General features: G+C 32.6%; 1 long non-coding RNA gene across 2 annotated transcripts; it reads right to left on the bottom strand.

The window, feature by feature from the left end:
• Nucleotides 1–1,252: 1,252 nt before the first annotated feature.
• LOC131611178 (uncharacterized) lies at nucleotides 1,253–4,082 on the bottom strand. Of its 2 annotated transcripts, none has more exons than XR_009286784.1 (3): nucleotides 3,997–4,082; nucleotides 3,727–3,863; nucleotides 1,253–1,506 (listed from the first exon to the last, which is right to left on the bottom strand). It is a non-coding gene; the product is annotated as an uncharacterized LOC131611178 (long non-coding RNA). The 2 variants fall into 2 exon arrangements; XR_009286783.1 differs by having other exon boundaries at nucleotides 3,942–4,079.
• Between the last annotated feature and the right edge of the window lie 23,386 nt (nucleotides 4,083–27,468).

Below are 27,468 nucleotides of genomic sequence, written 5' to 3'. Positions count from 1 at the left end.
ATAAAGACTTTTTAAACTTTATATATACCGCAATGCTATGTCTAAAACATTTTTTATACTTAATACGGTCCACAATGTTTTTTTAAATAATATTAATTTAATTTTTTTTTAAATATTATTTTCAAATTTTATTTTATAACACAAATATAAGTTTGTGTCATTAACCAAATTCACAATTGTATTAACCACAAAAATATATGTAATCAACCAATTATTTTTCTTATAATTTATTAACCACTTTCACTACTTTATTAACTAATAAAATACATACTATTAACCATGTTCTTACACTAAATTATAAATATATTAATCAACTTTATTTTACGATTATATTTTTCTTATATTTGAGAACTCACTAACCAAATTATGAACAATATTAATCAACTTTATACATAATATTAACCAAAGTCTATATATATATATATATATATATATATATATATATATATATATATATATATATATATATATATATATATATATATATATATATATATATATATTAATTTATTTAATGTTTGAATATATATTAATAAAACTTTAAACTGTATTAATCAAGTATTAATATTTCATTAAATAAAATAATTATATATATATATATATATATATATATATATATATATATATATATATATATATATATATATATATATATATATATATATATATTAAAAAGTCAAAATAATATAAAAACACTATTAATGTATTTATGAATATTAGAGGTTTGTGAAACTTAAAATAATTCTAATTTTTTATGTGTTTTAAGTGTAACAAATAACATAAACACTCGAGTGGGAGAGAATTTTTATATCCTAGGAGGATCATATCACTTATGGTGCATTTTTTGGTTAATTTGTCCACTTGTTTGCTTTGGTATTTATTAGAAACCATTCACGATTGTCATAATTATTGAAGTTTTGTGTGAGAATTTATCTAGCAACTTGGCATTCTTGGAAATATTTGAAATTAAATCCTAAAGTTTTTGTTTTTTGTTTTTACTTTATTTTACTTGAAGTCTTGATCTTTAGTTTTGCTTAGATTGCAAAAGTGCATGTATGGAGGAATTTGACGAGTGCGTTTTAGCTTTGTAGTTTGAAATTTAAAAAACTTTTTAATTCTAAGATTAGAAATATTATTTTTATTAGAACTCATTATTCTTCGTTAGAACAAAGAAAACTTTCATGTTTTCAATCTTCACGGCGAGCTAAACACTATGATGCTCAAGTTTCAATTTCCTTAATATAAACTCAAATTTCAAAATCCCTCTTTTTTAATCATAATACATCTAATTTTACATATATCATATTTAATAACTATGGAAATAATGACTAGGAACAACACAATAAAATGAAGGGCCCTTGGGGATTCTTAGGATGATTTTAAGAACTCATTCCAGGTACATACATCTTTTGAAAACGCAATGCCAATATTTTTTAGGCATGTTTATTCTCTTCCATAAATCAAACCCTTTACGACAATCTGCATCTCTTTCACATGGTATTTTTTCTGCAATAAAAAAAGAGAATACAAATGTTAATAAAATAAGATTAAAATTTTGTTCAAAGTAAAAAGGAATGATCAAAATTTGAAAATAATGGAAAATTATATTACGGCTATTCATCTCTGAAACAAAAAATAAGAAAAGTAATAAAATCATAAAATGTACAATCTTGAGAGTTTTAGTCATATCTTCTCTCTTTGCATGTTCCAAGTAGAATATAATGAGATCAATTTATAGTGTGAAAAACTCATGCTAAGTTAAAAATATATATAAATATATATATTTTATGCCTCAAGAGTTGTGAAAACTTTTTAATTATAATAATTATGCAATTTATTTTATGTAGACTAATGTCTTGTATTTGTCCCTTTAACACATTAAAAGGTGTCCCTTTAACACATTAAAGGGTAATGTACAAAACATTCTAATCATTAAAAAAAATTGCTAATTTATTAGCACATTTTTTAAAGACAAATAGAATATATATATATATATATATATATATATATATATATATATATATATATATATATATATATATATATATATATATATATATATATATATATATATATATATATATATATATATATATATATATATATATATATATATATATATATACACACACACATTAAAAGGCAATGTACAAAATTTTTTAATCATTATTTTTTTAAGAAGTCACTATTAATAATAGAACAAGACAACCCCGAAAAAAAGGCACAAAGCAAAAGAAAAAACTAAAACTAAAACTTAAAACAAACAACCTCAATCATTACACAAGGGGGTGCACAATCCAAAAAGAAAAAATAAGACCACTTCATAATAGCCAGAAATCAGAAAAAGTTAGATCTCTCCAATTCAATGATACATATAACAACATCTAAACCACAAAACATAAATAGAACAGATTAAAGGGAGGTCGAAGATACTCATGTTACTATTAGATCAAAAATAGAAGAGGATTCTCAAGTCAGACTGAAAAGATAAAAGATTTTTCTACAAACCTACCAAGATACCATTTCCAAGACAAGAGGGTACCCATGTCAACCACGTATTTTGGTGTCACTAATAAACCTGAAAAAACTATATAATTCATAGTTTTCTAAATCAACCAAATAACTGCAAGTCACTATTAATAATAGAACAAGACAACCCCGAAAAAAAAGGCACAAAGCAAAAGAAAAAACAAAAACAAAAACTTAAAACAAACAACCTCAATCACTACACAAGCGGGTGCACAATCCAAAAAGAAAAAATAAGACCACTTCATAATAGCCAGAAATCAGAAAAAGTTAGATCTCTCCAATTCAATGATACATATAACAACATCTAAACCACAAAACATAAATAGAACAGATTAAAGGGAGGTCGAAGATACTCATGTTACTATTAGATCAAAAACAGAAGAGGATTCTCAAGTCAGACTGGAAAGATAAAAGATTTTTCTACAAACCTACCAAGATACCATTTCCAAGACAAGAGGGTACCCATGTCAACCACGTCTTTTGGTGTCACTAATAAACCTGAAAAAACTATATAATTCATAGTTTTCTAAATCAACCAAATAACTGCATGTCACCTCATCCTCAACGCCCTCTAGTCCTAAAGACTTCACTCAAAGGAATAAACATCAGAAAAGTCAACAAATCTATAGGAAAAACATCACCCCACCCTAACCACCTAAAAATCCTATATCAAACAGAGGATGCAACCCCAAAATTCATAAAGAGGTGAAAGGACGACTCAATGAGCAATGAACAGACGGGAAAAGAGATAGTCCAAGGGGTCAAAGGAACTCCCCTCTTATGTAAGTTATCTTTGGTTTGGATACGATCTGAAGAATTTACCAACATTAACTATATTTTATCGTAACTGTGATGTTTAGTCCAGTGATGTGGAGCAAAATTTATTGATTGAAACTTGTTTTATTAATTCCATAGTCAAATCAAAATAGAATTATCATTAGAAATTGAACCTTAAAAATAATTTTTGAAGGGTTTGAAATTTCTAAACTAGTGGTTTAGTCATTTTTATCTTACATGCTCTTTTAATTATTTTTCCAATTTCCTAAATTTAAGTGATTTATTTCATTTTATTACCTACAATTTTAGAGTACAAGGTCTTGGTGTATGGTGTGTGAAACTGTCTTAGTGTATGGTGTGTGAAAATGTGATGGAAAAATAAATTAAAAATATATTTATTGGATAAGAATTCATTTTTACCATGTATTCAGTTTGTCTACTCTTTACACCAAGGTTTACATTTGTTGTCAATGCACTTCAATTTTAAAAGCGTATTTCCCTTCCCTAAAAAGTAAATATTTTTAGACAATCTGCACCTGTTTTACAATCACTTCTTTCTGCAATAAAAAAAAAAAGAGATTAGAAATGTTCATAAAATAATATTAAAATTTAAAAATAATGGAAAACTATATTACGGCTATTGTTCTTTGAAACAAAAAATTAGAAAAGTAATAAAATCATAAAATGTACAATCTTGAGAATTTTAGTCATATTTTCTCTTTTTGATATGTCACAAATAGAAATTAATCAGATCAATTTATAGTGTGAAAAACTCATGCTAAGCTAATATATATATATATATATATATATATATATATATATATATATATATATATATATATATATATATATATATATATATATATATATATATATATATATATATATATATATATATATATATATATATATATATATATATATATATATAAGAGTTGTGAACACATTTTTAAATTATAATAATTATGCAACATAAATTTTTGTAGATTAATATATTATATTCGTCTCTTTAACACATTAAAGGGTAACGTACAAATCTTTCTAATCATTAGAAATCTTTTGCTTATATGCCAATTTTTTTAAAGACAAGTAGAATATATATATATATATATATATATATATATATATATATATATATATATATATATATATATTAGAAGGTGATTGATAAAACAGCAAGTGTACTATTTTGCCTCTTGTTTTTTTTTTAATAAGCAATTGAATATAAGATATCGCACTAGGGGTGCAACCCTTACATCGAAGATACACTAGAGAGTTTTGTTACAAAGTAATGGCAATTGTACCCCTTAAAATAGCAAGTGTACTATTTTGCCTCTTGTAATAATAGGGAAAATCCCCTGAATATCGATCTCAGGGACTGCGTAGGAATAATGAGTTCAATTCAAGGTTCAATTAAACAAAAACTTCAATTGGGTTTTGTTTGGTGATTATCACTTAGCGAAAATTAGAATAAGCAGTAAATAAAATAGACTCTTTAACAAATTTGAGTAACATGTTAGGGATAATGGATGATTCACTTTGTAACAACTCTGGAATTTCTATTGCAACAACTTATTTTCAATTATCAACTATTGGTTCTTAAGGTTGCTTGATCCTAAGTCCTTAGTGAAAAAACCTTTGATACTTCATCCTAAACCCTAAGTTCTTAGAAGTTTACAATGAAATCAAGCAATTAAGTAATCATGAATATCTGATTGCTATAAGGTATTCCTAGTCCTAGGTAATATCTATTATAGCATATTCTCATGAAAGCATTATCAATGATGGTCTAACCTAAACAATAATCATACATCAATTCCAATTTGTCCGAAAGGAAAAGCATTAGAAACATCAAGAGAATAAATTAACAACGAGGAAACATGATAGTTATTGCAATCGCAAACTCAGAGTCACTACAAAGTAAAATCAGAGCGACCCCCTAGCATTGGGGGGTTTAGCTACTCATAGTATTCAAAGAAAACACAATACTGAATAAAGACATTACAAGAAATTGGAGGAGATTGAATCTTTAATTGCCTCCGTTCATGAAGATCTTCTTCTCTCCCAAACCCTTGCTTTCTCCAATATTTGATTGTATTCTTTTCTCTCGTCCATCAAAAAGTGTTTCTCTCCTTGCACTAACTGTGTTTAAATAGTATCAGCATTAGTGTCAGCAAAAAGTCTACAGTGCCCTTCATGACCAGACAACTTAAACAGATCCAAAGTGACATATTTCCTTCGCCTCCATCTACACGGGCTGTGTTGATTAACACGGGTGCCCGTGTTGATCAACTGACTCACGCGGTGTTGAAAATATGCCCAGACCTATCAACACGGGCCGTGTTGATTAACACGGGTGCCCGTGTTGATTCACTGACTTGCGCTCGTTCACTTATTTCCTGAAGCTTTCAACACGGGCCGTGTTGATGTACACGGGTGCCCGTGTTGACCTCCTCATTCTTCAACAATTCCCATCTTTCAGCCTTCCAGAGTCCCTCAAGTACTACCATTAGTTCCTCTAATCACATGCATCAACCTACAACACTAACACTACCAAACAAAGGCATAAAGAGGATCTTTTGACATAAACTTTAAACCAAATGCAATGCAATACTATAAATTAATAAATATGATAAACTTAACTTAAAAAGCAATAAAACAACCGAATGTGTTACTGAGATGATGAATATGTGCCGGATGAAAGACATAACTTAATAGAAATGGTGACTAATCAGAAGGCGTTACCGATAAAAGAGATGTTATCAGGAACATTTATTGCTAGTCTTTTTCCATCAATTTTTTTTGGATTGATTACTATGTCTTGGACATTTTGTTCTGCATATTATTCTGAATCACTTGTTTGGACAAGTGTTCTTTTGAGTGCCCTATTTTCTACCGGAGAGTTTTCGATCTTTCTTCTCTTGACTACAGTCTTCTGAATAGGATATTTGGCTAAGCTTTCCAGCACAGTCCCTTCTTCATCTGTATTAGACACAACTTTTCGTTTATATCGTCATTTAGAGGTATTATCCTGGACTCTTCTCATAATTTCAGCCATAATAAAGTCATATTTAGATTTTTCTTAATCGAGATCCACCTTCTTTCTTCCTTCAGTCATCTCATTTCCCAACATATGTTCTACCATATTACTTACCACGCCAGCTATGTGGTAATCAGAATCCTTGATAGCTTCATAGATATGATGACTGTTAAAAAATTTGGTGGTGGTCTTGGGTGTTGAGTGATCATCAGCCATAGTAGATGCTCTCATGAGGGTTTCAATAGGTTTATCATTATAATTCTTACCTAATGTAATACCATGTGGTTGCACATGTGTAAGTAAGGTATCACCAGTCAGCTCTAGAGCTATTTTCTTAGAGGATATATCAATCATTTTTCTAGAATTATTCATCTCACAAATATTAGCTCAAACCTTTTCACAAACAGTGAGCTTAGGAGATATTTTAACAGAAGCACTTACTTGAGGTGCCTTCTCCCTTTCATACCTAGTGATGTTTTTCTCCCTGTTTACTGACGTATTAGTTGCCATGATCGTTTGAGGTGGATCGTTGTTGAGAATAACTTCTTGCTTATTTAGCTTGTTGTGTGAGAGTTGGATCGAACTATAGTATGGTCGAATGGTAGCTATTTGGTTCGACAGTTCGACAGGGTTAAACATGAAGTCGAAGGTTGTTCACATGCAGGTGTGGAAGTGTGCACACTGTAGTCGAAGATGGGTCTAGCATGTAGGTTTCGAAGATTCTAGGGTTATTAGCATGTTAAATTAGGTTTTACTGTTTAAACCCTAATTTGTTAAGTTAGCTTGTTTATTAAGTTAGCTTGTGTAATGGGCCTTGTGGAAAAAGCCCATTAGTTAGTATGTTAGGTTTTATTATAAATAACATACTAGTCTCTCATCATTGCATACTGCTGTCGCGGGGAAAAATCGTTGTCTTTTTTCTGGATGAGACACCTGATGCCTTCTTTGGGCTCGAGTGCTCAAAAAAATGATTTTTCTTTTGTACGGACCAAACTTTTTATTGTTTCCAAAGGAGGAAAAGGAAAAAAGCTGCAATAACCTAAAAGTGGGGGGAGAGATCTTTGGGTAAGAGGGTTGGTTATACGAAGGGAAGGTATTAGCACCCAACGTATCTATAGTACTCTATAGGTTTCTTTATTTTGTTTATTCCATTCTTGTTATGAGAGGTTCTTGTGAAAAAGAGGTGGGACCTAAGGTGTTTGTTTGATTATGCTCGCAAAGATCATCGCGATCCTCTGCATACATATCCCTTAGAGGGAATCAGAGCATCTGTAGCTCGGGGTCTACGGGTGCTAAGGTTTGAATGGTTTTTTTGTTTTGTTTTGCTCGCCAAGGATCGACCTTGTGCCTACGTATTCTCAAAGGGATGTTGAGAAAGTCAGAGCAATCGTAGTTCCCACTTATGCTAGTGGAAGCAAAGGAAAATAGACAAATGTCGTCTAAATGCTAGATGTATCTAATCTATATCATCACATACATCTATTTGATTTTTGTTTGAAAATCTTTTCATTATAAGCCCTGGGCTATGCCACTTAGGGTGCTTAGAATGATAAAGATGTTTTTGTGTTTAACCAGCCTTGTGGCAAAAACTTTCAATGAAGTCAGCCTTGTGACAAAAAGTTTTGATTAATCAGCCAGCCTCGTGGCAAAAGTTTCAATGAAGTCAGCCTTGTGACAAAAACTTTGATTAATCAGCCAGTATGGTGGCAAAACGGTTTGATTGATTAGCCAGCCTTGTGGCAAAAAGAAATTTGATTGATTAGCCAGCCTTGTGGCAAAAAAGTTTGATTGATTGATTGTTTGTGATGATATAGAAGAGATACTCCTATCATAGAGATGAAAAATGTCTAATCTCCTAGGGTATTTGTTTGGATATTGGGGGATGCTTATAAGAAGCCCGTGGGTCCTTGTACGAAGCCCAAGAGGAGGCTATTCGAGGGTCCTTGCATTGTAAGCCCAAGAGGAGGCTATGGGAGGGACAATCCAGGGTCCTTGCATTGTAAGCCCAAGAGGAGGCTATGGGAGGGTCACTCGTTTGTACAAAGCCCAAGGGGAGGCATGGTATAGCTGGTTTGAGCTCTTAGAGCGATTTCACCGGGAAACCATACTCTATGTCCTAACCTAACTAGTGGAGATTCTTTGCACGAAGCCCAATAGGAGGCTATGGGGAACCTAGTGTTGTACTAAGTTGAACAAGCATATATAACACAATCACAAGTATGAACAAGTACGAACAAATATGAACAAGTACATGAACAAATATGAACAGTTATACATATATATGACAGAGTGTGTGTATATAATGGATTTTATGAAGGAAATATACCTGTAAGCATGATCCATTTGTATACACGGGGCTCGGGACTCATACTCGGGGAGAAGTCCACTTGAGTTTATTCAAAGCTATGTAAACAGGTATTTACAAAGGGGCTTGGGACTTATACCTACATGGAGGCCCATGGTATATTTTTGGGAAGATTTAAAGAAAACCTTCATTTTTGATTTGTTATTCAAGGTTAAAAAACAAACTGATCGAAGTATGTACAAAAAAGTGTATGTACAAAAAGGATGTACGAGGAAATACCTAATTTCATGTACGGGAATGGGACTTATACCTATGTGGAGGCCCATGTTTTATTTTCATAAAACATGGTTGATTGTTTTATTAACAGATGCGAGTTTGTTGTTTTGAAAACAGTTAGAAAAGTTTTGGTTTGAAAGAGTTTTCTGTACAAAGAAAAACTGTATAAAAAAGGAAAGGGACTTATACTCTCTAATATTCGAGAGGCCCATGTTTTATTTTCATAAAACATGGTGGATTGTTTTGAAAGAGAGTTGAAAGATTTGTTTGTTAAAAAACTGTTTTGGAAGTAATTTGGAAAAAATTTTCTGTTAAAAAAATGTACAAAGAAAGACGAAAGGGACTTATACTCTCTAATATTCGAGAGGCCCCACATCGTTTTGAAAATCAATTGATCAATTAAAAAGATTTAATCAATAGTTTTCTTTGAAAATCAAAAAGAAATGGTTTATCGTTTTTGAAAAGAATCGCGATCGCTTGTTTTAAAACGATTTGAATTTTGAAAGGAGTCAAATTAGTCAAGATAAACAAAAAGATTATCCTCAATTAATACTTAGATGATTAGGGTTTGCTCCAAAAATATTTACAAGTGATGATTTTAAAAAATCAAGTGAAAAACAATATTTAAAAGTATTAAAAATACTTAAAAACAAGTTATTTTAAAATTATTTAAAAATATATTAAATGAATCTTTTTTTTGTGATTTTTTTTAATATTGTCAAAATATGTATATTAAATAAAGAGTGTAAAAAAAATGAAGTGAAAATAATGAATTTTGATTGGTTAAATTAATTGGTGAAGTTTGTTAAAAAAATGAAAGAAAAATAGTGTAAAAAAATGGTTTTGGCCCTACCAGGGTTTGAACCCACGCACCCACGCTTGCTAACCAAAACATGGACCAACTGAGCCACGCTTGTGGCTTGTTTATAATACGCTTCCAATGCATTATATTTTAAAACAAATATTTGAATTCTTTGAACGAAAAAACGCGCCAAGAACACAACCCTAACTGAATTTTGAAATTCTTCAAATCTGTGTTGTTTTGATCGATCAAAGGGTCTATCTCACTCGGTTTTGGACGAGGAACATGATGATGATCTCATAATTCATTTATTTTTGCTCTAAGGTGATCAATTTTGTGATGAACACTAAGAACCCTAGAACTGAAATTCAATGTGAAATCGTGTATGATTGATGAATTATGAAATTGATTGAGGGCTAATGATCAGTGATAGTGCAGAAACAAGATGGCAAAGCAATATTTCATTTATGATGCATGATTCATAGAGTTTGAAGTTCAAGTGTTCTTACCTCAAAAACGACAAAACTGGAGATTTGATTCTTCAATATAAGTGTTACAGATGCTTTGTATCGATCTGGATAGCTTCAATGATGATTATGGAAGGTGTCTGGATGTCTGGAACAAGCTGAATTCATCTGAGCATGGCCATGGCACCCGAACTGCAGTTGCTTCAAGTATGAATCGAATTTGAAGATGGAGGTGTTTCAGATCATGGATGATGGCTGGGATAGTTCATATATGGTATATGGATGGTGTTAGAAGTGATAGTTTGGACAGATATGAGCTTGAATAAAAATTGGCATGATAAGTCTCATGTTATGCATATTTGGAAAGTGAGGTGGTGATTTTGAGTTTTAGGTGTTTTTGGGGTGTGTGGATGGATCAAACACATCACATATGATGTTTAGGAGTTGTTAGCAACATCACTTTGGCCAGAAATTCAAAGGTTTGGAGGTTGAGTTTTCTACCTCTTTGAAAACTATGAAACTTGCAATTCAAGAAAGAAAAGAGAAAACCTATAATTATGAGGTTTTGGTTTGAATTGAAGAGTGATTTGCACCTCTATTTATAGGCCAAGAGTTCTGAACTCAGACCTTTGCAAGTTGATCAAGAATTGGTGATTTGGCTTAAGAGATAAAAAGGAATCTTTTACATTTAATGCAAAATGGTTAAAGTGACCAAACCATGGTTAAAACTCTAGCTTCTTATCCTCTTCCATTCTGATCTTCTAATCAGAAAATATCTCTCAATTATTGCTTCTATGCATCATTGCTTGAATTATAGGTCATGTAGTCTTGAAACTTAGTGAAAAATGGTGAGAATTCAAGTGAAAAAGTTCACTAATGTCAAAATTCAAAACCATAGCTACACTTCATATTTTTTCATGCTCTTGGACATTTTGGAAAGCTCATATTACACACTTCAAAACCCTAGTTGAAAGTTTCTTCAAGATCTTTAAGGAAGTGGGTGAAAAAGATCCATGAACTTTGAAGAAAATGAAGTTTTAAGTGAAGTTTTTCAAAAGATACCAACTTTGAAGCTCCATATCTCTTAAATGGTTGATCTTATGAAAAAAAATTATATGTGACAAAGTTGTTCATTGGATCAAAATCTACAACTTTCATGTTGGAAGTTTTTTTCAGTTTGTAGGTGAAATTTTGAGTTATTCCCTTCCAAAGTTTGGAAAAAACCATGAAAAACACTTAGAAAATTTTTCTAAGTATGAAAGTCAAACTTTGACTTTTTGATTCTTGATTGATTTTCTTGATTTTTCCTGATCCAATGTCTTCATATATCATATATTGATGATTCAAAACTTCAAAAGTCATGGTTGACCAAAATTTCCCAAAAGTCAATGGTGATCTTGTACAGTTGACTTTTTCAGACGAATAACGTTTCTGGAGATTTCAAATGAAACAGGCTATCCTCATCAAATGAATGGTATGAATAGATCACATTGAAGCATTAGAGGATATTGAGCCATGGTTTGAGTTGTGGCACCATGTCCTGATTAAAAAGTCAGTTGTTTAGTGAATTAGGTCAAAAACCCTAATTGTCGACCTGATGAAATTGATGACTGTGGATCTTGAATTGAGATGCAATTTCCATTGGATATTGTCATAGGGATCATTTGAAGATGATTGAAACCTTTGATTGACTCCCTGGGGATTTTTAGGGTTTCCCAAATGTGATCCCTGATTTTTAGTCCCTGATAGTTCAAAAACCCTAATCTGATGATTTGAAATTTCACTGTTGATCAATCCTTGTGTAAGAGATGTCTTGAGCCAATGGATTAGGTCAAAATGATGCCCTTGGGGTCTTGAGGTCATGTCCCAAGTCATTAGATCAAATCCTGAGCAAAAATCAGGAGTATGTTAACTTCAGTCAAAACCCCAATCTGGTTGATTCAGAGCCTTTGAGCTTGTTGAAATGAATCTCTGAGGACCAAATATTGATTGTTGATGAAGATGATTCATTTGAGATGAAGGAAGAACAAAACCCTAATTGATTGTTACTTGTACTGATGAGTGATTTCTTGATTAAACCCTGCTGAGCACAAGTAACAAACACAAGCTATGCAATTTGTTAGAGATGCAAATGATGCATATGCAAATGATATGAGGTGGTATCTTAGGTCAAAAATTGGAGTATGACAGATGCCCCTATTTAAGTTTCTTCAACCTGAGACATGAAGATTGAAAATCTTCGTTTTGATAGGGTAGAAGAGACTTAAATATCAGAAGACGCGAATTTTGGACCTAAGATACCAAAATTGCGAATGATGCAAGGATGTCTTTACCGAGGGGATATCAAGAACTAACTCCACTGAGGAGAAGAGATCGGGAAGGATGTCTCAATCCATTTTGGGAAGAGAATCCGTTTTTTTTCTTTTCGGGAAAGCAAGTGTATGCTTCACCGAGGAATGATAGCTTTGTAAGAAAAACTTACCTATCGACATTATCGACTATCAGCACAGGGATAGACTTGTTAATAATGCGAAAGTGAAAGGTGTGAAACTGTATTACCGACTATCAGCATTGCGATAGACTTGACAAGGTAAAAAGAGTTTCAAAGGTTCGGTTAATATTACCGACTATCAGCCTTGTGATAGACATGTTAAATAATATAACCAGAACAAAGGGTTACCGACTACCAGCCTCGTGATAGTGGTTTTGAAGACATGATCAATTATCAGCCAAGTGATAAAATGATCTTGGAGACTTTGCAAGGGAAATTACTGGTTATTCAGCCTTGTGAACAGTAATAAGGCCCTGATTGTCAAATGGTCTTCATGATTGATTTCTTTGAGAGGAAAAATCTTTGAAAGAAACATAAACTGCTCAGATGATGAGGCTATTGTTTATGGTCTATTTTTTTCACAACTCTATTTGAGGAATCGGAATTTGAATCTCTGGTAAAGACAAGGTTCTAACCAAGAATTAATTGGAAAGAGACAGTCAAACAAGACTTTGTACCCATGAGGAATGAACCCGAATGGGGATTTTCTCCTTTATTTTGAGAGGAGAAACTAAAGCAACCTTCTTCCACGAGGAATGATCTCAGTGGGGAACTGGAAAAAGAAGTTTTTTTCTGCTTATGGGTGACAACCTACTTGGAGAGATGACACGCCCATACTTGTTTTTTTCTTTTTCTTTTTTTTCTTTTTCTTTTTTTTTTTTGGGATAGATATATCCTGAACAAGTAATTATTGAAAAAAAAAATGCAAGAATGCATAAATGATGCAAATATGTATGAATGATGAATGTCATGAATGTAGCATGCATACTGACGCAACTGACAGACAAAAAAGTATATACTGGAGAAGGACCAGCGTCGCAATACAACCAGATACTTGGCAAATGTTCTTCAACACGGTGTAGATAAACACGAGTGATGAATGGTGCTGCATGTTTTAAACTTCTCTGGGGAAGACGAGCATCTTTTCTTATTGAGATGGGAGAACTTCTTCACTGGAGATGGAAAATCCTCTTCACTGGGGATGAAGACCTTCTTTACTGGGGATAGAAGAGCTTTTCCTATCATAATCTTTGATTCATCCTATGGAGATAGCCGTTGATGTTCCTTCTGTTGCTCACAACTCAAAGGAAAGTTTCGCTTTTATTTTGAAAAAGTGAAGTAAATTCATTTAAAACTTTTTTTCCCTTTTTTTTTAAAGTGAATAACACAACTAAAGCGTCATTTTGCAAGCTAAAAGAAATTATAGATTGCAAACAAATGGGCACAAGGCTCAAATTTATTTAATAGGATGGTAATCAGCTAAAGGCGTGATTCCATGGAGTATTTACAAAAGTTGGAAATGGTAATTATGCGGAAAAGGCTACATTGAAAGCAATAACCACTATTCCCCCTAACAATTTTGAGTTCCAATTGTGCTTGTCGCTTCAGATTGGCGATGATTTGATTGAAGATCCTTCGATGAAGTACAGACTCTTCAGGTGACGAAGTATGTACTGATGCAGTTACTTTGTCATAAATCCCTAATTTTTGCCTAGATTGCCCTTTCAGGTTTTCAATCTACCAGGATGAATTTTTTCTGTTTATTGTCTCTAATTTTTGCCTGGACCGCCCTTTCGGGTTTTCAGTCCACCGAGACGCTCATTTTTGCCTAAGTCGCCCTTTGCGGGTTTTCAACTTACCGAGCTGTTCTTTTCTTTTTTAGACAAAGTATTTCTTGACTGCATCAGCATTCACAGGATGTGGGAGTTCATCACCATCCATGGTAGTAAGAATCATGGCGCCGCCAGAAAATGTTCTTTTGACAACATACGGGCCTTCGTAATTAGGAGACCATTTGCCCCTAGAATCCGGTTGAAAGGACAAGATCTTTTTAAGCACGAGGTCGCCTTCTTGAAATTCACGAGGTCGAACCTTTTTGTTGAAAGCTTGTTTCATCCTTGCTTGGTATAATTGTCCATGGCATAGAGCAGTCATACGTTTTTCTTCGATTAAGTTCAACTGATCGTATCTGCTTTGACACCATTCAGCCTCTGATAACTTAGTCTCCATGAGGACTCTCAATGATGGTATTTCAACTTCTACGGGGAGCACAGCTTCCATGCCGTATACTAGAGAAAAGGGAGTTGCCCCTGTTGAAGTACGCACTGAAGTACGGTACCCATGTAAGGCAAATGGCAGCATTTCATGCCAGTCTTTGTAAGTGACGACCATTTTCTGGACGATCTTCTTAATGTTCTTGTTGGCGGCTTCGACGGCGCCATTCATTTTTGGTCTGTAAGGAGAAGAGTTATGATGCTCAATCTTGAATTCCTCACATAATTCTTTCATCATCTTGTTGTTCAAGTTTGAACCATTGTCGGTAATGATCTTGCTGGGAACACCATATCGGCAAATGATGTTGTTCTTGATAAACCTCACAACCACTTGTCTTGTAACATTGGCGTAAGATGCTGCTTCGACCCATTTGGTGAAGTAATCAATTGCTACCAAGATGAAACGATGACCGTTTGAAGCTTTCGGCTCGATCATTCCAATCATGTCAATACCCCACATGGAGAAAGGCCATGGAGATGAGAGAACGTTGAGTAGAGTCGGTGGCACATGGATCTTATCTGCGTAGATCTGGCACTTGTGACATCTCTTCAAGTGTTTATAACAGTCAGATTCCATTGTCAACCAATAGTATCCAGCTCTTAACATTTTCTTTGGAAGTTCAACGTAGTGAACGCTTTCGGTCTTTTGCGCTTGAAGATAAAAGCCCTACAGGTTCAACTAGGTTGTTTGGAAGCGTTGAAGGGAGTGATGACTATGGATGCTGCGTTAACGGAAAGAGAGAAGACGGCCATGATTGAGAAAGTACACATCGCAATTTTGTTGAGCCTTAGTGATAAGTTTCTTGGACAGGTATCAAAGGAGACGACGTCATCAGGGTTATGGGTGAAACTTGAAAGTTTGTACATGACCAAATCGCTGATAAATCGAATCTACCTGAAGCAAGCTTTGTATTCATTCAAGATGATTGAAGACAAAGTGTTGGCGGAGCAGTTGGATATGTTCAACAAGCTGATCCTTGATCTTGAAAATATTGATGTGAAGATTGATGATGAAGATCAAGCGTTGTTTCTATTGTGTTCTTTTCCTCGATCACATGCTCACTTCAAAGAAACTCTCCCGTATGTAAGGGAGTCTCTGACCTTTGAAGAAGTTCAATCAGCCCTGTATTCTAAGGACTTGAACAAACAAAAGGAGCATAAATGTTCGACTGTTGGTGAAGGTTTGGACGTTAAAGGTAAATTCTTGAGAAAATATGCTAAGTTCGACAAGAAGAAGGGCAAAAGTCAGCAGAAGTCATACAGTGGCGAAGCGTCTAGTATTCAAGAAGATTTCGAATCATCTGATGTCCTTGTGGTTTCGAGCTGTGACTCTAGGAAGGAGTGGATTATGGATTTAGGTTGCACTTGGCACATGACTCCAAAAAAAGACTTATTCGAGGAATTATGTGATCACGATGGTGGATCAGTACTGCTGGAAAATAAGAAAGCTTGCAAGATTGCAGGTGTTGGATCTGTGAGATTCAAGCTCCATGATGAGTCAATAAGGTTGTTGACTGAAGTCAGGTATGTTCCTGATTTGAAGAGAAATCTGCTTTCTCTTGGTGAAATCGACAAGAAAGGATATGTTTTCCAAGGAGAGAAAAGTATCCTAAGAGTCATGAAGGGGTCGAAGGAAGTCTTGAGAGGCGTGAAGAAACAAGGCTTGCATACCCTTGAGGCTGAAGTTGTAAGTGGGTCGACAAATGTTGCATCCACGAAATCTTTGGCGAAGACAGAAATCTGGCACATGAGATTGGACCATGTCAGTGAAAGTGGTATGGTCGAATTAGGGAAACAAAATCTGCTTGGTGGAGACAAAGTCGAAAAGCTGAAGTTTTGTGAACCCTGTGTACTTGGAAAATCTTTTAGAGTGAAGTTCATCAAAAGCAAACAAAGAACACATGGATCCCTTGATTATATCCATGCTGATCTTTGGGGGCCTACATGGTGTTCATCACATTCAGGAGCAAGGTATTTTCTATACATAGTCGATGACTATTCCAGGAAGTTATGGGTATTCATCCAGAAGACTAAGGATGAAACTTTTGAGAATTTCAAAAGTTGGAAGACTCTGGTCGAAAATCAGACTGGCAGAAAGGTCAAGAGGTTGAGAACAGATAATGGCCTTGAGTTTTGCAATGAGGCGTTCGACAGTTTCTGTGTTGCCTTTGGTATTTCAAGGCATAGAACTACTGTAGGTACTCCACAACAAAATGGTTTGGCTGAAAGATCTAATCGAACTATTTTAGAGAGAGTTAGATGCATGTTGACTAGTATTGGGTTAAAGAATGTGTTCTGGGCTGAGGCTGTTTCGACAGCAACATATCTGATAAACAAATGTCCTTCGACAACGTTAGATATGAAGACACCTGAAGAAGTTTGGTCGAGACATCCACTAAATCTCAACAAATTAAGAGTATTTGGCTGCATAGCCTATGCTCACATTAGGCAAGACAAGGTTGAACCTAGAGCTCTTAAATGCATGTTCATGGGATACCCTGAAGGAGTCAAAGCTAATAGGCTATGGTGCCTAGAGCCATGTCACAAGAAGAGTATCACTAGTTGATATGTAGTTTTCAATGAAGCTGAAATGACTTTTAAGAAAATTGATGATGTTGGTCGAAATGTAGAAAAATCTGACGAAATGCTGGAACAGGTAGAGATTTCTGTTGAGGTGGAGCATGTTGATGCTGAATTGCATATCCCTGATGAAGTCGAAGATGAAGCAGAAGATTCCGAGGAAGTTGAGGAAACTGTCGATGACTACCAGTTGGCATGAGATAGGTCTAGAAGAGTCCTCAAGCCACCTCAGAGACTTGGGTATGTAGATCCTATAGAGTATGCCTTAATCTCTGCAAGTGAGGTTCTAGATGAAGAACCTAGAGACTATAAGGAAGTTATGAGGAGTCGAAATAAGACTTAATGGGTGAAGGCCATGAATGATGAGATGAAATCTCTTCATGATAATCACACCTGGGAACTGATCAAGAAACCTGCTGGAGCAAGGTTAGTCAGCTGTAAATGGATTTTCAAAGTTAAGGAAGGAATCAAAGGAGTGGCGTCAAAAAGATACAAGGTAAGGTTGATCACAAGGGGTTTCACTCAGAAAGAAGATGTCGACTTTAATGATGAGTTTTCTCCTGTTGTGAAGCATAGGTCCATTCGAATGTTGCTTGCCACGATGGCACAGTTCGATCTTGAATTCGAACAGATAGATGTGAAGACTACGTTCTTATATGGTGATCTAGATGAAACGATCCTGATGAGACAACTTGAAGGGTGTGTCGAAAATGGGAAGGAAGATTATGTGTGCAAGCTAAAGAGATCTCTATATGGGCTGAAACAATCTCCTCGACAGTGGAATAGGAGATTCGACAAGTTCATGGCAAACACATTAGTTTCATTAGAAGTTAGTTCGACCATTGCATTTACTTCAGATTTCTACCTAGTAATTCATTTGTTATTTTGTTGCTTTATGTGGATGATATTCTCATAGAAAGAAAAAACGTTGTAGATGTAAATAGGGTGAAGGTTGAACTCAATAAGGAGTTTGATATGAAGGATCCGGAAGCTTCATCCAAGAGGTAGAAAGCAGTCAAAATTATGCTTATCTCAAGAGGCATACCTACAAAAGATTTTCGACAAGTTTGGTATGTCGAATTCAAAGCCTGTTGTGACTCCAACAAACCCTCAATTTAAGCTGAGTGTATATCAGTGTCCGAGTACTGATGTAGAAAGAGCCTATATGAATAGCATCCCATATGCTAATATAGAAGGTTCTTTGCTGTATGTTATGGTCTGTACTAGACCCGATATAGCATATGCAGTAAGTCTTATAACCAGGTACATGGCGAATCCATGAAAGGCTCACTGGCAAGCATTAAAGTGGATTTTAAGGTACATAAATGGATCTCTGAAAAGAGTCCTAATTTATGGTGGAGCCTTGGGTGAAGATATTAAAGCAGTAATCGAAGGATATGACGACTCTGATTATGCTGGTTGTATGGATTCTAGAAAATATATTTCTGGATATGTTTTCACCATGTTCGGAACATCAAGTAGTTGGAAAGCAACACTTTAGAAGGTTGTTGCTCTATCAACCACTGAAGCGAAGTATATTGCCCTAACTGAAGCTGTGAAAGAAGCATTGTAGCTTGAAGGTTTTGCAAAGGAGTTGAAACTTCAAGGTCGAGGTATCACTGTTAAATGTGATAGTCAAAGTGCAATACATCTGTCGAAGAACTCAGCATATCATGAGCGAACTAAGAACATCGATGCGAGGTTGCATTTTGTCAGAGAAGTAATCAAGCGTGGAGAAGTCCAAGTGCTGAAGGTTTCGAGTGAGGACAATGCTGATGATATGATCATCAAGACATTGCTAAGTTACAAGTTTTTCCAATGTATGCAGTTGATAAAGCTGCATGAAGAAAGCTAGTTTGTTCCCTTGATGTTGTAGAGTTAGGTCCAAGGTGGAGATTTGTGAGATATTGGATTGAACTCTAGTATGGTTGAAGGGTAGCTTCTTGGTTCGACAGTTCGACGGGGTTGAGCATGAATTCGAAGGTTGTTCACATGTTGGTGTCAAAGTGTGCATGCTATAGCCGAAGATGGGTATAGCATGCAGGTGTCGAAAATGCTAGGGTTGTTAGCATGTTAAATTAGGTTTTAGTATTTAAACCCTAATTTGTTAAGTTAGCTTGTTTATTAAGTTAGCTTGTGTAATGGTCCTTGTGGAAAAAGCCCATTAGTTAGTATGTTAGGTTTTATTATAAATAACATACTAGTCTCTCATCATTGCATACTGTAAATCCTATTTTAGGGTGAGCGGGTTATTTGTTATTCTGTAACTTGTAATCTTGTTTTGAAGAGTAAGGAAAGAATAGCAGTTATAACCAATTGTTGCGTTCTTCTTATTTTACCATCTTTTCAAACCCTTGTGAGTTTCTTGCCATCAAGAAGAAACTGTTTATACTTTGTTTACGGTATCGTTTTTCACAACACTTTCTTTGTCTCGTTCAAGCTGGACAAGAGATGATGGAGTTCTGAAATTTGTTAATGAAAGAAATGGTGTTTTCGAGTTTTGTTCATGGAAGAAATGATACTTTCGAGTTTGGTTTAGTGGAGAAATAGAGTGTCATAAATGAAATATGACGTTTGGAGGTAGAAGATGAAGTTTGTCTAAGTTTGAAATTCGTCTAAGTTTTAAGTTTCACGCAGATCACTAACGGTAGTGTCTTGAGTGTTGATACTCATTAAATGGATGAAAAAGATATGCTTAAGGACGGTGAAGAAGATCAATAAACACATTATAGGTGCTAGGAATCAAACCCATGACCCTAAGTGACTTTTCACTACGGTTGAAACTTTCAACAGTAGTAGTAAAGTGAATAACACACTACATACAACAACCGTTGTTGTATGTCTTTTAATAAAATATAAAAAATACAGTAGTAGATCAACAACAACAACATGATTCAAACTGCACTTAATTGAACATATTCTACCACGGTGGATCCTTTCTCCGTGGTAACATGTGCATTGTGGTATATCTTTTTTTATAGTAGTGGTGGTTATGCCTTAGTATCAGACTAAATGAGGTTGGCCAAGTATCCAAGGACTGTTAAATGTGATGGATAAGTAGATTCAGTGATGTCTTCTATCTAAAACATATGCTCTCATAAAATCTTTCAAGGCCTCCAAACTCTAGAGTTCTACTATAAAACAAATATTGCGAAGCATCCTCAAATATGCAACATCTAAAATTCTAAACCTCGAACTTACGGTCATCATTGACTTTATCATCATAGTGTTTACAAATACATCTTCCACCATTAAGAACACTACAGAAATTATCGCAATCCAGGTTACCATCAATATTAGCAACACTAGATAAAAATATCCAATCAAATCCCCATCATTGAGCGCATAACGAAAACTGTTATACCGAAATTCATCGTCACTATCATCAAAACTAAAAGAAAAAGTTATCTTGAATAACATATTAATAAACAAATAAATAAGTATTCCAATTTATATATTCGGTTAAATTTGATTTGTCTTAGTAATATTAAAATATATAAAACTTGATCTAAATAAATTTTTCAAAAATTCTAAAAACATCTGATAACATTAAATTCATGTAATTTAAATAAAAAAACAGTTAGTAGTTTTTTTTATTGAATCACCTTTATTTATTATTTTAGAAATCATTATAAGAGTATTTTGGAAATGAGGTGGAACACCCTTATTTAGATGTCTTCTCATCTAGGTATTAATGTGATGCTAAATTGAACTAACTTGATTGATAATTTACAAGAGTAGGGTTTTGTTTATAAAGAAACAAAGGTGGTTAGGGCACAACAATCATAAATGTACACATTTTAAATTATATGCAACCATTGTATTATTGATTGGAAACACAAGAACAAAATTGCCAGTTGTGGAAGTGACATAACATAATACACTACAAAATTTTTCACTTTCTGATTTGTTAATTTCCCACAAATTATGTACTTTATTTCTTGATTGAAAACCTTTTTATAGACTTTGAACTTTGGCATTTGTTTTCACTTACCCATGTAGTGGCTAAAAGAAGATGCATGTAGGACCATAAGAGCACTTGTTAATGCTTTTTTTCTTACAAAAAATAAATGTGATCTTACAAGCATAATATTATTCATATTGAGCTGGTTTTAACTTCAACTTTCTGAAACTTGTGCAATTGAAAGGGACTATTAGGTAGATATGTCAGAGGCCATAATAAGGTGTGTGAACTGTTACAATGGGTAATTTACCTCTTTGTGGACCTCATTGAATTGACCACTTACAAAACATTGGCCATTAAATTGCACATCTTTTGTAACACTTTATTTTCCAACGGGAATGTGTATTTTTTTTTATAATAAGGTGTAACGCATGGTTTTATAATGTAACATATAATTACACAAAAAAAAAAAATAGGGTAAAAGACTCTAGCCAAAAAATAATAATAAAATTTTGATTTAAAGTTTAATTTTTTATGGCAGTATTTCTTATAATATACTCCATCTGATTTTTAATATAAAAAAATATTTATTCTATTTATTAAGAAATTAATGTATTTGAACTATATATAATTTAGATATATTAATTTTTTAATAAATCTAAAAAATAAATTTTTCTTATATTAAAGATAAGAAGGAGGAGTAGTGTATTCAAGTTGTTAATACTTATTAATCATTAAAATTAATAATATTTTTTTAAAAAAAAAACAGGGTTCCTCGAAAACGGAATCAAAATAAATTAAAATTTGATAGATAAATTTCAATAAAAATTAGAAATTGTTTTTTCAAAAATTTTAATTTGGTTAGAGATAAATTAGTTGGTTTTTCATATAACATGTTTGTTGCATTTAAATTTCTTATCATCTATATTCTTTTTTTTTTACACATTATCATCTATATTCATATGTATAATAGTAGTCACAAAATTGAATATAGAGATAGAATATTTTTCTGATATACTTTTTTTTAAACTGTAAATGGATAACTGTATGCGCGTAATTGTAAAAGTTAATTATATAAACCAGAAAAACTACAATAAATAACAAATATTTTTCTAAAAAAATGTAACATTATAGTTTGATTCAAAATCAAATTCCCTATTTGGTACTTTTAGATATATTATCAAACTATTTGATCAATGGAAAAAGATGCCATGTTTAATTATTTTATGTTAAAAAAAAAAAAAAGAAAGTTATACAATAATTACTAGGTCTCTTTTTTGTTGCTATTTGTTTGTTTCTTATTCAATTATTGAATTATTTACCCAATATTTTGGACCACCTTGTAAGAATATTATTGAAATCCCCAAAAGCAAACATTAGGATCCAACCATAAAACAAAAAAAAAATACAACCCATTAACAATATTATTTAAAATTTAAACTCATATATAAAACATATTTTCAATAATAAAATTATTAAAAATACAATGTTTAATTTGTTTCATATATTATTTAATTATGGCTAGAAATTTGACAAGTTGATGTTAGTTGGTTAACCAAGTTGCTAGCTAGCTAGAATTCTAATTAAGAAGTTGAAAATGTCTTCCACAAAAATGCAAGAAGTGGGGCAAGGAAGAGACAAAAAATAAGATGACAACGTTAATGAGTTTGTAAGAGAGTGGGACATTGCACATGATGATGATAATTGAGAGATAAAACTTGCGTTGTAATTCATGATGTGGGAAAAAGATAAAGAAAAACTTCACTCTTGTTATTTTGAGTAATGTTAGACAACTGCTTTTCTAGTAATTAATTTTTATTGAACATTCACCTCTATTGAAGAACAAAAAATAGGAAATTACTCATCTCACCTTGGATTCTAAATTCTCAAAATTTTCATAACTTACAAAATTATTTGTTTCAAAAAGTACAATTCATAGATAATACAATTCATAAAAAAGTTTCATAACTTACATATATAATGTTAAACACAATGTAAAAATTCAATTATATTTTTAGTTTTTCATTTTAAAATAAAACAATTTGAAAGATAATAAAAATATCTAAGCAATTACAAAAATATCATAAAGACTATTTAAAAAATAACAAAAATATATACAACTATAATATTCCTAGAAAATTCAAATTCAACAATTAGCTTTATAAAAGAAATCTACAACTTTAAGACAAGATATTTCATTTGTCAGTAAAATTAACTATTTTTGGTTACAATATCATGAGTTAGTGATATTTTTTAGAAATTGTATAATATAATGAAGATAAATAAAGTTATTTAATAATTATATTATTGTTCAAAATTAATTATTTAATTAAATTTAATATTTAAAATGTTCATATTTAATAAACTCTTTTCAATTTTACTATTAATCTCACGTTGAAAAATATACATCACTATACTCTCATTTTCTTCTAAATTTAGAGGGCATCAACATTCATGAAATTCATCCAAAAATTGAGAAGTTATTTTGTTAAGAAAATTGATCATTAGGTTTAATTTTTTTTAAAAAAAATTATTGAGTCGAAATGCTATCAACTAAATAAATTGAATATAATTGTTCATAAACTTTAATCGAACCGAACTCAAACTAAAAAATAAATTGTGACAAATTCGTCGAAATTTGAATTTAAACTTAGCACAAGAAGATTATTTTTTTTCACTCATTCTACCCTAGTTATTATGAAAGGAAGTAAATATTTAATTTTGCTATGAACTCTTAATTTATGATAGTGTAAATAGAATGACCATGACCATTCACTGACCTATAATTAAATACTGCCATGTCCACAATGCATGATAAATTTAAATTTAAGGTTGAATGACATGCATCTTTCTGATAGTCAAACAATTAAAGCTTTACCAGTATAAAATAATGTTATCACTTTCAAAACATTATTGTAATTTATTTGTATATGCATGCAGCCTATAACCTTGTACACCAATATTCATTCTAATAGAAAGCATTGATTATGTTATTGTTCAACATTATTGAAAATGTAATAAAAACGTTACATCACATGTGCATGAAATGTGATCCATTATCATTGTAGCACTTTAGTTCAATAAAAGTGTACATATATGATAATTTGAATTATATGTATGTAGAAGATATTCAACTCGACTATATAAAACCTTACCTTGTAAAGAGTAATATTGGTTTTTGGTTATCAAGGTTTGACAATTATTATTGCTTGAGAGGAAATCAATCTTGTAAAGAATGTTATTGTTTTTCGGTTAGTAGGTTTGACAATCATTATTCATTGAGAGGAAGACAATCTTGTAAATAGTCATTTTGTTGATTTTCAATTGAGATTATGAGCAACTTTAAGTTATTGTATATCTATTCATATGAGTTTGTAACGTTGTTGTTTGAAAGAATTTATAAAAATAATTTATGACAAGTGAATATTAAATTATTTATATTTATTTTACTATTTTTTTAATTCCTTTCTAATTTCATGTGAATATTGAGACATATTTGAGACACTCTTCAATTATGTAGAGATTTTGAAATAGGTTTTAGACAACATACATAATTGTTATTTATTTTATTATTTTTTAAAAATTATATTCTAAGTTTGATTTGAGATGTTTTACACAATATTCAATTTTTATGTTTTTCGGTAAAAAAGTTTTTGAAACCGAAGAATATATTAAAATAAAAAAGCAAAACAAGATATATAAGAGGAGACTAAACCAAGATCCCTTTTAAGAGCAAAGCCTAATCCTAGGAGTACCCTCCTTGTCTAAAAGGTACATTCGGTAAGATCTACTCTAAACCAATGTGAAATTTTGAAACAATTCAGACACCCTTTTTTGACAGATTTTCACTATTACATATTTTTCCAACATCATCCTTGAATTTATGTGAAATTTGGGACAAATTTAAGACAAATTGTAATGGTCGAATTGAACATTATTTTATTACCTTATAATTTTGTTGGATGTCGATGATACATTGTAGAGAAAATTAATTTGAAATATTTATTCATTTCAAAGCACGCACAACTTTATCTCTCGATTTCTTTTATTAATTAAGGAGAAAAGATAGTATTTATCTCGGATGCTAGTTTCAACTGTAACACCTCAATTCTACCCACAGAATTCAAATAAAATTAGAGTATAAAAAAATTCACAAACGAAACAATTGAGGTATCACATATTCATCCTCAAAGACAAATCACCTCGTCGCATTAAGCGGATACATAGCATTCACAAAAATACGGAAGAACCGACAACATCAAATAGTAGTCTTTAACATGAATCAACTTCCATAGAAATGCAGCGGAAACTTAGCAATTAGTTCAAGGGTTCATAGCATCTTAGTTCAACGATTAACATAATTAAAATGGCAATTTCAAATAAACAACTCAAGTATTTGCCAAGACATAATAATCCAAAAACAAGTAAATAAATGCGTTTGCCCCCCGAGTTTTACGTATCAGAGCAACAACGACACAAGTCCAACTCGGCTAACCTCTCCTCAATGCGAATCACCTGCATGTTACCAATATAAAGGCAACGGAGAAACAAAGAAAGGGTGAGATATCAATTCATATAATTAAGCGCATGATAAATCATATATCAGAAATTAGACATATTCGGTTAATTGCATTCACAAGTATTGATATCATCATACTATTCACAAAATCATCAATTCACATCTTCACATACTTCCATCACCTATCAAGTCACCAAATACAATCACAATATAGTCACAAAACGTCACAATGTATACATTGCATAAGACACATGGGACATGACTCATGTATATGCATGTGGTACCAATCGGAGCTTCAACCCCAGTCACCAATTGTCCAATTCAGAGGCACAAGGCATAAGTCTTCGTCATTAATTTGTCAATCTAGGTCGTCACAATAAATATGCAAATGTGTGCAACTCGATGAACCGAACATCCCACAACATCATCATCATCATTTACTTCACAAAAATATTCGTCACAAGGCACACGCCCATATTACAATTATTATCGATCATAAAAGGTTTTAACCTTTCACACATAATACAATAGCTTCACTTAACAAGGAACAATTTCGATAATTCATCAATTCAACGATCGATACCATTAGCAAAATAATCACAATTTCGACAAAAGAACACCACCACGTTAATGTACTAATTAAACTTAGCTACCACGTAAATTTTCATCAAATTTCGAACAACTAATTGTATCGCTTAACTCGGCCATTTCAATCAAATGGGACTGTTTTCATTTTATTATAACTGCCACTGTTACTAACCAAGTGGTTCCATTCCTAGCATGCACTGCTATTGTTTCTTGTTTAATTACTATTAAGTTATGTAATTATTTACTAGAATTACTCTAATCCTCATTCTTTAACACGTGCCCAGGTTGAATAAGGATTATTCAATGTAATGCTACCTACCATTCTATATGTCTCATTTAGGTATCAATAGCGCATTAAAAAGAAACAATGGATCATGTACACTAATAATAACTAACGCATGCATGGAAATGAAAAGAAGTGAATATGGAAATGGGGTGTGCCACTCGGCACCCCCTCCCACACACACCCTTTGCCGGCCGTTAAGGGCTGGTTGTTGTCCGTCATAGGCTAGGACGGCGCCGGTCGTCATTCATGTCGCAAGGCATTTATTTCTTGTTTCGCAAGGCACTTATTTCTTGTCATAAGCCCCATTATAGGAAGAGAATCTCACCCTTACCTTGTTTGGATTGAAGAAAACTCTACAAATCCTAGCACTTGGGTTGGAATCTCTCTAAGCTTGGCTTCTCCTCTTCAAGACCTAGCCTCCACTCTTCCAAAATGATTTCTATTTTCAAGTTTCTCTACACTTCCTTAAACCCATTTCTACACTAAAAACCTATTTTTATTATAACATTGGGCTTAATAATTAATACCACATTTATGTTATTCACTTAGTCAAAATAGGTCCAATAAACTCACTAAATCAAAATAAATTAAAATACTATTTCTAACAATATTCCACTTATTTTTCCTTAAAAATATAAAAATCTGATTATTTTACTAAACTGGTTTATTACTCAATGCCTCATATTTCCGGTCTAATCTCAATTACTCGAAAAATTCCCAAAACGCTAAATACTAGCTCCTTAATATTTCTAATACTAAAACTATTAAAATTTCCGATTAAATATCGATC

The sequence above is a fragment of the Vicia villosa genome, linkage group LG6 (assembly GCF_029867415.1).
Source record: "Vicia villosa cultivar HV-30 ecotype Madison, WI linkage group LG6, Vvil1.0, whole genome shotgun sequence".
NCBI classification, from domain to species: domain Eukaryota; kingdom Viridiplantae; phylum Streptophyta; class Magnoliopsida; order Fabales; family Fabaceae; genus Vicia; species Vicia villosa.
This window is presented reverse-complemented; position numbering and strand designations above follow the sequence as displayed.